The sequence below is a fragment of the Zingiber officinale genome, chromosome 9B (assembly GCF_018446385.1).
Source record: "Zingiber officinale cultivar Zhangliang chromosome 9B, Zo_v1.1, whole genome shotgun sequence".
Classification (NCBI taxonomy): domain Eukaryota; kingdom Viridiplantae; phylum Streptophyta; class Magnoliopsida; order Zingiberales; family Zingiberaceae; genus Zingiber; species Zingiber officinale.
The window spans coordinates 110,579,539-110,596,746 of NC_056003.1; positions in this window are offsets into that span (position 1 = coordinate 110,579,539).

A 17,208-nucleotide genomic window follows, 5' to 3' on the forward strand; every position below is an offset into this window, starting at 1 on the left:
CAGACATATTTATATTAAAATAATAATAACAAAGAAAATATAAGTCTCTACTATTTTATGAAAATAAAATTACATAAAATTAAATTAACAATAAAACCTTATTTCCGTAGTGTAGTTTTAATTTAATGATATTTCAAACTTCGACTATTACCTGCATAAATATAATAAGAAAATAAAAATATTAAATTTAATTTGCATTAATCAATTTAAATAGTATATAATAAACTGTATGATCCGGTGGTAAGGGCGGGGGACCCCCGTTGGTGGAAGGTCAACGACACGTGAGGGTCAAAGGTCAAGAGATTCAACCCTAAGACTCGACCGACCGGACTGAGAAGGTCGACCGGCCGGGAATCCCCCGAGCCGAATGAAAGACAACCCGACTAGGGGCCGGGTTTCCGATGCTCAAGGTAGAAAGGTTTCAGGGCCGAACGGGATGTCCGTTCGGCCGGGGCACAAGGCAACAAAGATAGGCAGGAGCAATCTCATCTGAGCATACGACCGGGAGTCCTCCCAGTCGAACCGATATCAACAACCGGGACAGAAGTGATATGCCTGCTGAGCGGCCGAACAGCTCGGCCCTGGAACAGACAGGAGACGCAAGAGGACAAAGGAGACAGGGGATAACATCATCCTCGAGACGTCTGCAGCCGGCAGGCAGCAGGGTTGGCGGCCAAGCCGTACACAGGATCATACGGTGGAAGCTTCCACCGTCACATCCGGGATATGTTCGGACAATTGCGGAATGACGTCAGGGGTACTTTTCTGACATGGGCTCGTTAAGGTATATTTGGGAAAGCGTGCACGCATCGAGAAGCGTGCCCACGCCTCCTCAGGGTCCTATATAAGGACCCCCAGACATCGACGAAGGTATGAGGAATCCTCACTGTAGCCACAATTACGCTGCCTCTCTCATTTCTCGTTGCCTGACTTGAGCGTCGGAGGGTCGTCACCGGGAAACCCCTCCCGGCTTGGCTTCTTTGTAGGTTCGTCGGAGATCTATGCCACCAGTCAGATCAGCAGCGAAGAGTGCCACATCCCCAGCATCCGTCGACTCAACGCTCGGACAGGATCAATTGGCGTCGTCTGTGGGAACGCACCTGAATCCGAGAGGAGACGATGGAAGAAGCTGGACGCCAACTCATGGTGACGCTCTCCCAAGAAGAACTCGACGCCTTCATCCAAGCGCGAGCAGCAAAAATTGTGGAGCAGCAGCACAAAGCTCAAGCCGAGCGGGCAGCGCAGCAGGCGACATCAGCATCGGGGGTCCGAGCGGCACCCGAAGAGCGGCCGGAGCAGCTCTCAATATGGGGGCAAAATAAGGGACCGACCGGCACCCAGATAGGGGTGCCACCCGCCCCGATACCTTTTCATCGGGCTCTATTTCAGACGCCCTCGGAGGTCACGCAAGCAAATCAGGACAAAGGATCTTCATCGGACGAAGCACCCGTCCGGGACGTCAGAAAAGGAAAGGCGCCCAGAACGGACGCATCACCCGAGCGGATCAACCAGCAGTTCTCAGATGTCATCCTGCGTGATCCATTGCCGAAGCATAATGCCTCCGGCGATCGGAGAATACAACAGGACCACCGACCTGGATGACCATCTGGGTAAGTTCGACAATACCGCCACTTTACATCAATATACGGATGGGGTGAAGTGCCGAGTATTCCTCATCACCCTTTCTGGGTCGGCACAACGGTGGTTTCGGAGGATGCCGGACAGATCAATAACAAGCTTTAAGGAGTTCCGCACGACTTTTCTCCACCACTTCGCGAGTAGCAGACGCTATCAGAAGACTAGTGTCAGCCTATTCGCCATCAAACAAGGCACGAGGGAATCGCTCCGAGCTTACATCCAACGCTTCAACCAGGTGGCCATGGATATTCCAATGGTCACCTCGGAAACAATGATGAACGCGTTCACGCAAGGGCTCGTGGACGGTGATTTCTTCCGCTCGCTCATCCGGAAGCCGCCCCGGGACTACGACCACATGCTGCATAAGGCCAACGAGTACATCAATGTGGAGGAAGCCCAGGCGGCAAGAAGAAAAGAAGCCCTGAATGACCAACCAGCTTCCACCGAGCGGAAGCAGCCGGTCAGTCACCAGCCCCCTAGAGGACTGCAGGCCGAAGCCGCCCATCCTCATCAGCACACTCGGCCGCAAGCCGTCCAGCAAGTCGCGGTTGATCGGCCCAAGCCCAAGGGGAAGGTATGGACCCCCGATGTTTTATTCACTCCAATAGTCAGCTACTCACAACACCCGTGACTGTCGGAGCCTCCCCCCATCACTCATCCTGCGCCAAAGAGCTACCGCCGTCGGTCACCTTCACCAGAACGACGACATCGACTACGGAGCCCCATTCAAAGAATAGAAAGGAGATCCCCCAAGTGGCAGCATCGTCAGCAGCCCGGAGCCCACCACCGGGCGTCGCATGAACGACCTCGACCATTCGCTCGAGAGGAGGAGAATAGGGGCACCACATCTCGAGGCGAGATCAACATCATCGCCGGAGGCCCGACCGGAGGAGACTCCAACAGAGCCAGAAAGGCACACGCAAGGTAGCTGAGGATACACGCGGTCGGCTGCAGCCAGGAGAGGGCGAGCGGACCCGAGATTAGCTTCGGGCCTAGGGACCTTGAGGGAGTCGAAGTCCCGCACAACGACGCCCTGATCATTCGAGCGGTAATAGCTAACTACACTATTCACCGCATTTTCATTGACACAGGCAGCTCGGTCAACATAATATTCAAGAAGGCCTTCGACTAACTACAAATTGACCGAGCTGAACTACTGCCAATGACAACCCCCCCTCTACGGGTTCACTGGGAACGAAGTCTTGCTGGTCGGTCAGGTCCGGCTGGCTATCTCGTTGGGAGAGGAGCCGCTCAGAAGGACAAGGACCACCAGCTTCATCGTGTTTAATGCTCCTTCTGCGTACAACGTTATCTTGGGGCGACTGGCTCTCAACGAGTTCCGGGCGGTCGTCTCTACCTTCTGCCAGAAGATCAAGTTCCCGGTGGAAGATCAAGTAGGGGAAGTGCGGGGAGACCAGCTGGCAGCTCGGAGATGCTATGTGGAAATGGTCCGAGCCGAAGACAAGTCCGCTCGGAAAGTGCCGCGAGTCGAGGTAAATGATATAATCGAAAAACCACCTTCTTTGGTTTACGAAGAAAAGGAGGAGGTGTAGATTGACTCTTCCCGACCGGAGGCCACCACCTTCATAGCATCCGACCTGGAGGAGAACCAGAAGGAAAAGATGATCAAATGCCTCCAGCGAAACCACGACGCCTTCGCTTGGTCGACCCACGAGCTGCCAGGGGTCTCGCCACGCGTAGCGCAACATGAGCTTCACGTCCGACCAGACGCTCGGCCGATGAAGCAAAGGAAGAGGGACTTTAGCGCTGAGCAGAATGTAATTATCCGAACGGAGGTAGAGAAGCTTCTGGAGGTCGGCCACATAAGGGAAGTGCAATTCCCAAGTTGGCTCGCAAATGTGGTACTAGTCCCCAAGCCGGGCAGCAAGTGGAGAGTCTGCATCGATTTCCAAGACCTGAACAAGGCATGCCCAAAGGACTTCTACCCCCTGCCCCGGATCGATCAACTGGTAAACTCCACGGCGGGGTGCGAGCTGATATGCATGCTGGATGCATACCAAGGCTACCATCAAGTGCCGCTCGCCCGAGAAGATCGGAAGAAGGTCAGCTTCGTTACAGCGGACGACACCTACTGCTACAACGTAATGTCGTTCGGGCTGAAGAATGCAGGAGCTACCTACCAGCGTCTGATGAACAAAGTATTCAGGGAGCAGATCGGACGTAGCTTGGAAGTGTACGTGGATGACATACTTATCAAGTCCTTCCGGGCGGCCGATCTCTATGCGGATATGGAGGAGACTTTCCAAACATTAAGAAGATACAGAGTCAAGCTTAACCCTCAGAAGTGCCTGTTCGGAGCAAAAGGCGGGCGCTTCCTGGGTTACATCGTGACCGAGCGGGGCATAGAGGCGAACCCCAGCAAGATAAAGGCATTGCAAGACATGTCGCCTCCCAGAAATCTTCGAGAGGTACAGCGTCTCACCGGTCGGATAACGGCGCTGTCAAGGTTCATCTCTAAGACCGCCGACCGGAGCCTGCCGTTCTTCAAGATTCTACGTAAAGTTACCAAGTTTCAATGGGATGAGGAGTGCGATCGGGCATTCGAGGAACTGAAGACTTACCTGAATTCCTTACCCGTGTTGGCAAAACCGGCCGTAGGCGAGCCACTCCACATTTATTTATCCTTGGCATTAGTAAGGTCGAACGGCGAAGAACAACCTGTGTACTTATTAAGCCATATATTAAAGGATGCTGAATCTCGCTACACCGGTCTCGAGAAGTTGGCCTTCGCCTTCGTCCTTACCACTCGGAGGTTGCACCCTTACTTTTTGGTGCACACCATTATTGTGATGACGAACAGCCCGTTGGGAAGGGTACTCCTAAACCCTGAAGCATCCGGACGGCTCATCAAGTGGACGACGGAGCTAAGCGAATTCGACATCCAATACCAACCCCGCTCGGCGATCAAGGCACAGTCTTTGGCGGATTTCGTGACGGAGGTACAAAAGCCCGAGCCAGAAGCTACATGGAAGGTATATTTGGACGGATCGTCCACTCGGCTTGGAAGCGGAATTGGGATCCTGCTACTGTCGCCTCAGGGAGAGCGGATGCATTTGTCCGTCCGGCTGGACTATCGGGCAACAAATAATGAGGCAGAGTACGAAGCCCTCATAGCCGGATTGCAGGCCGCACAGCATGTTGGAGCTAGCCGGGTGGTGCTCCACTCGGACTCCCAGCTAACCGCTCAACAACTCTCGGGCGCCTTTGAGATAAACAGCGCAAGACTCAGGCTGTACGCGGAGGCCTTTGAAAAACTCAAGACCAGCTTCACCAAGGTGGTGGTCCAGAAGATACCCCGGACGGAGAACCAGGCGGTAGATGAATTAGCCAAGCTCGCAAGCTCGATATCGCCGGTCGTCATCCAGCAACCAATCGAGCAAGTATCCTTGGTAGCGCACGTGGACCGGATGGAAGGCCTCACATTCCCGAGCGATTGGAGAACAGCCATCATGGAGTTTCTGCGCTCAGGGGTCACGTCGTCCGATCGGGAGGAAGCCCAGCTATTGAGGAGGAGAGCCGGACGGTTCACGCTCATTGGAGATCAGCTTTACAAAAAGGCGTTCTCTCGACCTTTGCTGAAATGTGTTAGTTCGGAAGACGTCGAGTACATTCTCCAGGAGGTACACCAAGGATCTTGCGGAAGTCATCCGGGTGGCCGATCTTTGGCTAGGAAGATCCTGCTGGCCGGATATTTCTAGCCAACTCTACACGAGGATGTTGCTCAGACCGTCGCAACATGCCTTTCTTGTCAGAAGTAGCACAATTTCTCTCATCAGCCGACGAAGGAAATGAAAGCGTCCACAGTGTCCTACCGGTTCGACCAATGGGGCATGGACATCGTAGGGTCTTTCCCTATGGCGACCGGACAATGGAGGTTCCTATTGGTGGCAGTCGATTACTTCTCCAAGTGGGTGGAGGCTGAGCCACTGGCCAAGATAACCGAGCAGATGATCAAAAAATTCATCTGGCAACACATCATTTGTCGGTTCGGCATCCCGCATCGGCTTGTGTCGGACAACGGGCGACAATTCGTCGGAAAGCAACTCGAGGAATGGTGCGAGGGATATGACATTGAGCAACACTTCACGTCTGTGGCGTATCTCCAAAGTAACGGTCAAGCCGAAGTAGCCAACCGGCAGATCCTCCGAATTCTTCGGGCTCGACTCGACCACATGGGAGGAAGCTGAGTGGACGAGCTGCCGGGAGTCTTATGGGCCATCCGCATGACCCCTAAGGAGGGAACGGGAGTAACACCGTTCCACCTGGTGTATGGAGGCGAGGCGGTCGTCCTAGTCGAAGTCGGCGTAGAGTCCGTCCGGGTCCATAACTACGACGAGGATAATTCCGAGCGGAGGCAGCTAGAATTGGACTTGATCGACGAGGAGCGAGCCAAAGCGTCCGTCCGGCTGATGGCCTACAGGCAGAGAATGAAGCAGAACTACAACCGCCGCATGATTCCCTGAGCATTCCAGGTGGGTGACTTGGTCTGGAAGAAAGTGAAGTCGGTCGGGGACGTAGGCAAGCTGGAGGCTCCTTTGGCAGGACCCTTCAAAGTCGTCGAGAAGCTCCGATCGGGAGCTTACTACTTGGAGGAGGAGGATGGACGGCGGCTGGAGAGACCATGGAGTGCAAACCACCTCCAACCCTATCGGGCCGGATGAAAGGTGCGCCGATGTAATACATTTCATGAATATTCCGTTCGGCTGTATCCTTTGGCTGCAGGAATAAAAGTTATAAGAACAAAGCAAAGACATGAGCATTGTGCGCCAACGGGTAGCTGCATGAAGGCGTGGTGAAGACCCCATGCCGTTAAGCAGGGCGTATATTATCCGATTTATGCCTGAAGATCGTCGAGCAGTGACGTTAAATCTTAGAGTCGAACCGGCGACTATAAACCCTCTGGCCGGAAGATCGTCGAACAGCGACATTAAATCTTAGAGTCGAACCGGCGACTATCAACCCTCCGGCCAGAAGACCATCGAGCAGCGACGTTAAATCTTAGAGTCGAACCGGCAACTATAAACCCTCCGGCCGGAAGACCGTCGAGCAGTGACGTTAAATCTTAGAGACGAACCGGCGACTATAAACCCTCCGGCCGGAAGACCGTCGAGCAGTGACGTTAAATCTTAGAGTCGAACCGGCGACTATAAACCCTCCGGCCTGAAGACCTTCGAGCAGCGACGTTAAATCTTAGAGTCGAACAGGCAACTATAAACTCTCCGGTTGGAAGACCGTCGAGCAGCGACGTTAAATCTTAGAGTCGAACCGGCGACTATAAACCCTCCGGCCGGAAGACCGTCGAGCAGCGACGTTAAATCTTAGAGTCGAACCGGCGACTATAAACCCTCCGGCCCGAAGACCGTCGAGCAGCGACGTTAAATCTTAGAGTCGAACTGGCGACTATAAACCCCCCGGCTTGAAGACCGTCGAGCAGCGACGTTAAATCTTAGAGTCGAACTGGCGACTATAAATCCCCCGGCTTGAAGACCGTCGAGCAGCGACGTTAAATCTTAGAGTCGAACAGGCGACTATAAATCCCCCGGCTTGAAGACCGTCGAGCGGCGACGTTAAACTCTAGAGTCGGACCGGTGACTATAAACCCCCCGGTCGGAAGACCGTCGAGCAGCGACGTTAAATCTTAGAGTCGAACCGGCGACTATAAACCCCCCGACTTGAAGACCGTCAAGCAGCGACATTAAATCTTAGAGTCGAACCGGCGACTATAAACCCCCCGGCTTGAAGACCGTCGAGCGGCGACGTTAAACTCTAGAGTCGGACCGGCGACTATAAACCCCGACTTGAAGACCGTCGAGCTGCGACGTTAAACTCTAGAGTCGGGTCGGCGACTATAAACCCCCCGAATGGAACAGCGCCGCGCAAATATACTGAGACCCGGTATCTGGGGCTGATGATCAGCAAGCCCTGATCCTATGGACAAGGGGAAGGCAATGGCGTGCGCTTACCAGCGCCGATCAACCAACAACAGTACGAAAATTTCGTACAGAGGGAAGGTCGATGGATCGAGCGGCACAGTTGAAAAGGACACGAACAAAGAACTAACGGAAGTCCCGTACAAGATAAAGGTCGTCTGACCGAGCGAGGAAGTTAAGAAATTACGTAGCGGGAGAAGGGTCGAACGACCGGTCGGCGTAGTTACAGGAAGCACTCAAACGAAAAGCTAACAGAGCAAAAGTTGGCATTCCAAAATTACATTTAAAATATTACCGAACAAGGGCAAAGTTACAGATGTCGTTCACTAAATCAAGGTCGTTTAAGCCGACCGGGAGAAATACGAAAAAAACAAAGCAAGTCTTCATTAAAGGTAAGACTGTTGAAGTCGACCGGGAGAATTACAGAAAATACTTCACTCAAGAACGTCGAAAATGGGCTCAGAAATGTGCTCCAACAGCCCGGCCAGATCCTTGGGGGGAATAGAAGCCGCCTCTGGAAGCTGACCCTTGGCCTTCAAGTACGTAGTTGTGGCTTGTATGGCTTCTTCAAAGGCAAGGACCAGTCGATCACTGAATTTGGTGCCAAAGTCCTCTGACCGGAAGTAATTGTGCCTCATCGTCGCGAAGCGCCCTGGTTTGCCATCTTGATATTCTTTGAAAGCGGCTCGGGCGGCTTCTAAGGCGTCTTGGAGATCTTTAATGTCTCCTCGAAGTTTAGCTTCAGTAGTCGATCGACCATTTTGCTTAGCAGAGAGCAGATCGGCTAACTCCTGGACGCGCTGCACCAGCGCTCGAGCCTGCTGATTCTTGGCCTCTAAGTCGGAGATGGCTGTATTCTTCCTATTAGTCGCCAGCTTCATCTCCCAGTCGTGCGACTTGACTTGGGCCTCAAGGACTGCTACCCTGGTCTCCAAACCAGAGGACTTGTGTCGTTCGGCATGCAGTAGTTTCTCAGATTTGCTCAGTTCGGCTCGGAGTGTGGCATATGATGGGCCCTGGGCTGGCGCCCCTCCAGAAATTTGAAGCTTTTTCAATTTTCTTCCCGGGTAGCCAGGCGATTGCTGACCGCAATGTTCTCCACCCAATATTGTTCGGACGGAATAATGTCAAGAACCAAGATTAAGCATAAAGTAGGTTAAAGAGCATACCCCGGTTGCTTGTTGCATATGGCTGTCGCCGAGCTGTCCAGGGGTCATCAGAGCAACACGAGCTCTCGCATCTTCCCATATTTTGGCGAGCGGTCCTCGGATGGTGATCTGATGCTCCAGAACAGTTGGCTGATCAGCGGCCAAAAGGAACTCTTCAATGGGAAAATGGAGGACGGCCTTGACCGTTCGGCGTCCGCTCGGATCGGATTGAGAAGAGGTGGATCGACCGGATGACTCGCCAAGCGGAGCAGAAACTATTCCTGAGCGCCTAAGCCGGAGACGAACCCGGGGCAGGGAACTAACAGGTTTCGCTTCGAGGGAGGCCGCTGGTTGGTCGAGCTGGGAAGGAGTGCGGTCCGAAGAGACGACCTCAGTTGAAGCAGGAACTGGGTTGACCGCTTCAGAGGGGGCGTCGACTGGCACCGTCACTGGTTCCACAATTGTGAGATCCGTTCGGTGTCGCTTGCGTGTTATCAAGGGGGAATCGCAGGGCGACTGCCCCACGTCTTCGGAGGTAGGCTGACCAGCCGACGATATGGCATCACCAATCGCTCCGGCCGCAGGGATCCGGCCGGTGGACTCGCGGGCCTCTGTTGGAGCTTCTTCGCTCTCGCCCTCACGTGAGCCGACCGGCACGATCCCCAGATCGGCCATCTCCTTAGCCGCTGCTGCTTCTATTTCGGCAGCCTTCAATTTCATCCGCTCGGTGGCCTTGGCGCGCCACATGATTTCACCTGCATAAAAGAAGAATAAATCAGTTAGACCAAAAGGAGCGGGGACAGAGAAAGCACTTACCCATGCTGCTCGGAAGCTTCGTTCGGATCGGGCTCAATCCGAATATGTATAACACCCCCTCGTGAAGTAGCTTATTGATACTGAACCTCTGGTTGGCTAATAGATTGGCTGCATGAAGATAATCTGGCTGGCTCTTGTATTTACCGAGGTCCGGCGGGCTCGGCACAGTGGTCTGCCATTGGGTGCGAAAGGATGGTAGTTCGGGAAAGCGAAGGTAAAAATAATTGTCCTTCCAGTGCTTGTTCGAGGTCGGCATCTTGTCGAAAAAGACAAGACCGATCCGCGATTAGAAGAGAAAAGTACCCCACTCGGACTGTTTGGGATAGTAAAAGTAATGAAAAATTTTGGGGACTAAGGGAATGCCGTGCAGCTTGAAAAGGACTACTACGCCGCACAACAACCTAAAAGAGTTGGGGACGAGTTGGCCGAGCGGGATGCGGAAATAATTATAAACCTCACGGATAAAAGGATGTAGAGGGAAGCGCAGACCGGCCACAAATTGGTCGCGAAAGAAGCAAACAGTGCCGGTTGGCGGATTGTGGGGCCGGTTGGAAGAGGTGGCCAAGACTAATCTATGGTCAGGAGGAAGTTCGAATTCATTAAGGAAGCGTCCCACGTTAGCCTCGTCAAACCGGCTTACCATGGTCATGTACCATAGGCCAGGAGAAGGATCAGATGGTTGCGAGGTGCTAGCCATCGCCGGAACAGTACCGAGGAAGAAAGGACCAAGGAAAGAATGAAAGGGTTGACGGAGGAGATCGAAACTATATCGAACTAGCGCAAAGGCTACCGGAAGGGAAAACACGGAGGAAGGTAAAGATATGAGAAGGCTTACTGGGAGGCGAAGCGTGAAGAAGGAGGTCAAAAGTTCGTCGGGGCGCCAAGGCAAGCGAACGTCGGGAAGATGGACGCGAGAAGCACCACCAAAAGCACGAAGGCAAAAGTGACAGAAGGATAATCAGCGTTGGCGCCTGATAAACTTGAGGCGCGGACCACAACAGTTGTTCGATCCAGGTCATCGAAAGGAACGATGGCATCGAACCGTCGGATTTAAACCGACGTCTGTCCCATCGAAGCTGACGCCCGCGCCGTACGATGACGGCGGACTCGCCAAGTGGCGGTCAGTGATTGGGCAGCATTTAATGAACATCATTACTCGCGCGTGGGCAGCTTAATGAGGATTGGCACGAATTCCGAGGAAACCCGCCGACTCCGACTGTCCTTAGAAGTGGTAGCGCAACAAGCGACAAATGGAAATCAAAACTACCAAGGCACTGCCATCAACTCGTCGGTCGGCTGAATGAACCTCCCTAGAGCCGAACGGAGGTACACTTTCAGAAGCAGCAGAGTGGATGTCGCTCGATCAAACTCATGGTCCAATCAGTCGGACTTAGCACCTCCTTCGACTAGACTTGAGGGGGAGGCATGTGATCCGGTGTTAAGGGTGGGGGACCCCCGTTGGCGGAAGGTCAACGACACGTGGGGGTCAAAGGTCAAGAGATTCAACCCTGAGGCCCGACCGACCGGACTGAGAAGGCCGACCGGCCGGGAATCCCCCGAGCCGAATGAAAGACAACCGACTATGGGTCGGGTTTCCGATGCTCAAGGTAGAAAGGTTTCAGGGCCAAACGGGATGTCCGTTTGGCCGGGGCACAAGGCAACAAAGACAGGCAGGAGCAATCTCATCTGAGCATACGACCGGAGTCCTCCCAGTCGGACCGATACCTACAACCGGGACAGAAGTGATATGCTTGCCGAGCGGCCGAATAGCTCGGCCCTGGAACAGACAGGAGGTGCAAGAGGACAAAGGAGACAGGGGATAACATTATCCTCGAGACGTCTGCAGCCGGCAGGCAGCAGGGTTGGCGGCCAAGTCGTACACAGGATCATACAGTGGAAGCTTCCACCGTCACATCCGGGATATGCTCGGACGATTGCGGAATGACGTCAGGGGTACTTTTCTGACATGAGCTCGTTAAGGTATGTTTGGGGAAGCGTGCACGCATCGAGAAGCGTGTCCGTGCCTCCCCGGGGTCCTATATAAGGACCCCCAAACGTCGACGAAGGTATGCGGAATCCTCACTGTAGCCATAGTTACGATACCTCTCTCATTTCTCGTTGCCTGACTTGAGCGTCGGAGGGTCGTCGCCGGGAAACCCCTCCTGGCTCGGCTTCTTTGCAAGTTCATCGGAGATCTAGCCACCAGTCGGATCAGCAGCGGAGAGTGCCACGTCCCCAGCGTCCGTCGACTCAGCGCTCGGACAGGATCACTGTACTTAACAACTAACAGTCTAACAAGTATATAATAAATCAGATTATTGCAGTTAAAAAGTATTAAAAATTTATGAATCATATTTTATGATTTTTTAATTGCATAAATCAGGTTAGTAAATATTAATGCTAGTAATTTGCTTGCATCGAAAAATAAAATATGGAGAAAAAAATTTCATACAATTGGTCAATTGCTAATGATCTATTTTTCTAATGATATTTGAATTCATTCTATCTATAATTTATTATTTATACAAAACAATAAAGAATATTTCGATAAAGAAAAAAAAAATCGGGAAAAGTATTACCAGATGATCGAGGAAGATAAAGGACGTCTTCTGAGATTGAGAGTTGAGAGAATCACTGATGCAGCGACGAGGGAGAAAAAAATTCAAAGAATAAAATTTGAGAGAATCAGTAGTGAGAATATGGGAAGAATGTGATTATGTGAAGAAAAGAAAATGAAATTCGGATGTATAAGGTTGATAGCTTTAATAGAATTGTATATGAATATAATAATTATAATTAAGATATCATTAATTAAAGTTTCATTGGAATTAATTAAAGTTTCCATTGGAATTGATAACTGACTTTGACTTGTGGAAATCAAAGGGTTACATTTCAAAAGTAACGGTTTTATCATTTGACAAAATTAAATTTTAATTATTAAATATATTTAAGAAAATTTAATACTAATGGGCCCCAATTTTATTGGGCCCTAGGCATAGGCCTTAAAGGCCTATGCCTTAAGCCGACTATGACTCAGCGTCTAACCCTATGTTTGGGAGGAGATGAAGAAAGGGGAGGAAAAGGGAGGGAAGGATAAGAAGAGGAAGGAGAAGGGGAACTCCAAATTTTATTTGGAAGTGAGTGAGCTAGGGAAAGAAAAGATAGGAAAGAGTTGTTGGATCGAAAGCGCTAGAGGGGGAGGGGGAGGGGGAGGGAGGGGGTGAATAACGCTCGTGACTTTCACTCATTTCAGAATCGTAAAACAATCGAGAGTTTAACGCAGCGGAAATGAAATAAAGACAAACACACAGAAACACACCAAGATTTACTTGGTTCGGAGCCTTGAGCGACTCCTACTCCAAGACCCACGCTCGTTGAACGTTTACGGTGGGCAACAACTATTTTTAGTAAAATCTATTACAAGCTAAGTACAAATAAACTGTAAGTAAACTTTATACCGACAACAGCAAAATGGAAACTGAAACTTTGGGTCGTCGGTAAGTTGTTACAGCACTTTGGGATCGTCTCGTAAGCAGCTTGCAGCGTAAGGATTGCTTGAAATTCGTTGTGCTGAGTGCTGCCTCGAACCCCTCTTTTATACTGTGCTGGAGGTGCTTCCAAGCTTATCCAAGGCGCCTCCAGCCCGCCAAGTTGCACGGGTGGATCAGCACAGACCAAGTCGAACCTTATCTGGTTCAAGGCGCCTTCAAGCCTCCTCAAGGCGCCTTCCAGCCTTGGTCCGAGGCGCCTCCAGCTTCATCCGAGGTGCCTCCAGCTCCTCTAGACAGCTGGCTTCGGCTTGCACCCGAGGCGCCTCCAAGCTCCATGGAGGCGCCTCGGACACTGTTCCTCCGAGGCTAAACTCTAGTTTTTTGGCCCTGCAAAATATGTTAGTCCACAAACACATCCTGCAAAACCAAGTTAGCACAGATAATAGAATATTTTGACAGTCTTCTGACTGTCCGGGTCTGACTTCGGATTTCCAACCGAAAGTCTTAGGTCGACCCGACGCTTACTGTTCCCTCTGCGGGGAACGCGTCCTCACCTACTCCATTCAGGAGATTTACCTGTTGCCAGTACGATCCTCCAGATCGATTGGACTTTTGCTCGGCGCTCGATGCTTCCGGACTTTCTGCTGGACTCCCGCTTCCCGGCTCGTCCAGTTTTCCACCTGGTTCGCGACACCAGGACTTTCCACCTAGGGTTACCACCCCTAGGACTTTTGCTTGAAGCCCTTGACCCGCCAAGACTTTCCGCATAGGGTTACCGCTCCCTATGACCTAGGGTTACCACCCCCTAGGGTTTTCCACCTGCCTAACCGCAGCTAGGACTTTTTGCCTAAGTACCACTTAGGATTTTCCTGCAAACTCCATGAACCTTGTTAGATAACAACATAACCTTAACTATGAATTCCTTTGTCATTATCAAAACAACGGTTCGATCGTCGGATGTTTCCCGCACCAATAAGAGTAAGTTCTAATCTTACTTATGAAATAGAAAATTTTCTTATACCCTAATTTGGGATGTAGGTAAAGGAAATCAAATAAAAAATTTGTTCCAATTTTATGTTTGTTTATTAATATTAATTCCCAAATGCTATGTTTTAGGTTTGACTTTTGCGTTGTGGTTAGATGTGAAATCACCACATCGACTCCCCACCTGGCTACTCGGCAGTGGATTCGTCGGTGGGCGCACGTAAGCCAGAGCCACCCTTGGCTAGGGTGGACTTTTTTCAAAAAACATAAAAATAAAATTTTATTAAAGCTCTATCCTATTTTCAATTAATCCTTAATTTTGCATATTATACAGTTACTTGTCTTTTCACAGCTGGCCCAAACATTTTAAGAAAATTAAAATTAAAAATTTATTTGAGTTTACCATAATTTTAATTAATTTAAAATTTTCCCCTTCTGATTCATAATCCCACTCACTACGCGCTGCTCAATCTGCCATACAAATAGTTGATGTCGACACTGTTTTCCTTATCTCTCCTCTTAGACTTTCGACAACGATTGGAAAGTACAACTATGATTTCTGTTTTCTCTAATAGTGAGCGATATTTGTGCAATCATTTCACTGTAGTCACTGTCCCAGCTACATCATCATTACCTTCTTCCCTAACCACCACCGCAATGATAACAAGAAGTAACACTTTTTTTTTTGAATGGTAGTCTCAAAAAAAAAAAAAAGAATAAAAAAGGAAATTTAACTAGTAAGGGTTTTTTCTTTAACAAAATTGGTTTCTACGGACCTTCAACAATTTTTTTTTTTTTGGTAGATCGTGTTCACTGTTCACTACTCTCCTCGTCGAGAATTTCTTTCCGCTGCTCTCCTTATTGCAAGCGACGTCGACTCTGCCTTATCGTGACAATTCAGCCACGACCACCATTGTTGGAACACAATGTCGGCCAACCGTAGCTGCCCCGACCCTGTGCCACCTCCGATCTCCGGAAACTGTCACTGATCAACCCCTGGTGATTTTAAATCCTGGCTACGCTCCCGCGAACGTTTACTTCTGAGCTAGCTGCCTGTAGTCCGACTGCACAACATAGAACTAAGCCAGATTTTGCGGGTACGAGTCAATGTGGACTTGAGCTTCTCAATAGGCAGATCGTGAAGCCCTCGACCGGTGAGCCACGATGTCGGGAGAAGATCGTAGAAGTTTTTCGAGGGCGGCACGTGTTGTATAGTGTGATAGGCACTGCAAAGTCATTATCCAAGGAGAATGGTGATTCCACGAAGGAGAATGGTGGAGCGGCTAAACTTGGAGATCAGGAGAGGATATTGCACTTCTCGATGCACTTAGGGCATTCTCCAAGGATGTGCCATAAGGTAGGAGAAGGTAGATACAGTGCCAGAGAACTTTAAAGCATCTTGTATGAAGAGTGTGGTAGAGTTGAAGATAACTTTCGCATCTCAAAAGCTTACGAATTGTGAGTTCTGTTTTACTAGACTAGGTATTAGTGGCTACTTTATCTTCTCTTGTTTTTTTTTTGTTTTTAATAGTGAAGGCTATCTGCAGTAGGATACTTGTCGTTAATGATTAAAGTTGGTGTAGGACCTAGTTCTTGTAACACTGATTATGTAGGTGTTTTCTAATTTTTATAGATGGTGGGATAACAATTGTGATAATTTTTGTAAATGAATGCTCAATCGATAACAATTTCAAGATAGAGAGGAGCTAGGATGCTACAAGAGATGGAGGAAAACTGTAGAGTTTTTGGGGAGTGACGTGGGATTGGGAGAGGATTCAAGAACATATTCCACCGTTGTTGAGGGATGGGAAAAGACCCTTCAAGGTTGAGCGGTCGTAGAGGGAAGTCCTCATTGACATTCACCAGACTCATGGACTTGCTTTTAACCATCGTCATGCCAAGCAAATGCCGATCACCTGCAAGTGCATATGTCAATCAACAAAGATGACAACGAAGAAGCAGGGAAAGGAAGAAACACAGGAGATAAGTTCAAAAAGCAGAATAGATCATGTGGTGAACAATTCAACTACAAGGGGATTATTTTTCTAATCTTCAAGTAAATAAATAATTTGAAATAGTTCAAATGATATTTTAAATCATGAAGATAATTTATAATTTTATATAGGCTAAGAGCACAAACATATACCTTAACCTTCTCTAATACCTTTAAGTAGTTTATAGACACTTATTTAAAGAAGTTTTAGGATAATTTTTTGTTAATATAGAAATAATCTCTCATATAAATTTTTTTTAACTAACATTAAGCATCCAACTTATACCGACTAATTCTAGAGGTAATCAGTTTGATCACATAGAAATTTTCCACTGACTACCATAATAAATTGAAAAACACTCGTAGTGGACGATTCATCGGCTCAATATTCTTAGATCAACCGCTCATTAAATAAGTAGAAGAATAAAACCTGCACGATTACTGAATGAAAGCTCTTCCTTCGAACCACAATCTTCAAATCAACTTGTCAAATAAACAAAAATTTCAAATATGTGAATGGATCTCACAATAGAGCTAGTAGAAAGAGAAGAAGCCACAGTTCCATGGCTTCTTCCCTTGATTCCTTTTATTGGATTGAAACAAAAAATCGAAGCAAAAACATAAATGAATTCAGATCGGAATCCGCAATCAACAAACCTACTTCCAAATCCCGCAATCAACAAACCTACTTCCAAATCCCCCATTGTCAGCTCTTAACTCAGTCCTTTCTCCTCATCGATCCCGCTACCGATGAGCTACTTCCCGTCTAACAGGGCTAGGCTAGAGCTCAGGACATATCTTGATCTATCACTGGCCACTGCTCCTCTCGAGGGGTATAGCCCCCACTAGTCTTAATGTTAATCCACCCCTGATTGTATGTAATTTTATGTTATATTTTTACAAGAGTATTTTCACGACTCAAATATATAACAATAATTTTATAATTGTGTCTAGGCTCTTTCTAACCGTTTCTCACTAAATAGTTAGATATATTTTTGTTCCCGCCCATTCGTGTTCAAACTTCACAAAAGATAACAACAAAAGCAACTTGAAAACAATCAATGCACAGTTCAAAGCAGAAAAATGCTTCAAGGTTCCGATTCCAAATTCCTTACCATAGCCGTTAAGCTGCTTCCGCTCCAACGTTCGCAGACCAGGAGGCTCCACCTATCTCTTCTATATTAACC